This window comes from Arachis hypogaea, chromosome 15, assembly GCF_003086295.3.
Source record: "Arachis hypogaea cultivar Tifrunner chromosome 15, arahy.Tifrunner.gnm2.J5K5, whole genome shotgun sequence".
NCBI lineage: Eukaryota > Viridiplantae > Streptophyta > Magnoliopsida > Fabales > Fabaceae > Arachis > Arachis hypogaea.
Window position 1 is genome coordinate 84,524,821 of NC_092050.1, and position 674 is coordinate 84,525,494.

General features: G+C 43.6%; 1 non-coding gene across 1 annotated transcript; it reads right to left on the bottom strand.

Moving 5' to 3' along the window:
• Positions 1 to 286: 286 nt before the first annotated feature.
• On the bottom strand, positions 287 to 393 carry LOC112753229 (small nucleolar RNA R71). The gene has a single exon (XR_003177622.1). It is a non-coding gene; the product is annotated as a small nucleolar RNA R71 (small nucleolar RNA).
• Positions 394 to 674: the final 281 nt, after the last annotated feature.

Genomic DNA, 674 nt, shown 5'->3' on the forward strand with positions numbered 1-674 from the left:
CTTTGAACTAAAGCCACAGCTCATCACCCTTGTTCAGAACAACTGTTCGTTCGGAGGAGGTGTCCAAGAAGACCCCAACCAACATTTTACCACCTTCCTGAGGATATGTAACACTGTGAAGTCTAACGGTGTTCATCCTGACACATATAGACTACTCTTATTTCCCTTCTCACTCAAGGACAAAGCATCTAAATGGCTGGAGTCTTTCCCGAAGGAGAGCTTAACAACCTGGGAAGATGTGGTGAACAAATTCTTGGCAAGATTCTATCCTACTCAACGGATCAACAGGTTGAGAGCTGAGGTACAAACATTCAGGCAGCAGGATGGTGAGACTCTATATGAAGCATGAGAGAGGTTTAAGGACCTGACAAGAAGGTGCCCACTAGATATGTTCAATGAATGGGTGCAGCTGCACATTTTCTATGAAGGTCTTTCTTATTAATCGAAGAAGGCAGTAGACTACTCATCTGGGGGATCTCTGAATAAGAAGAAGACCATTGAAGAATCCATAGATGTCATTGAGACTGTAGTTGAGAATGACTACTTCTATGCTTCTGAAATAGGCAACACTAGAGGAGTGATGGAGCTAAACAATGTGGATGCACTGCTGGTCCAAAACAAGCTTATCACCAAGCAGCTGACTGATCTTACCAAGAAGATGGAGAGGAACCAAG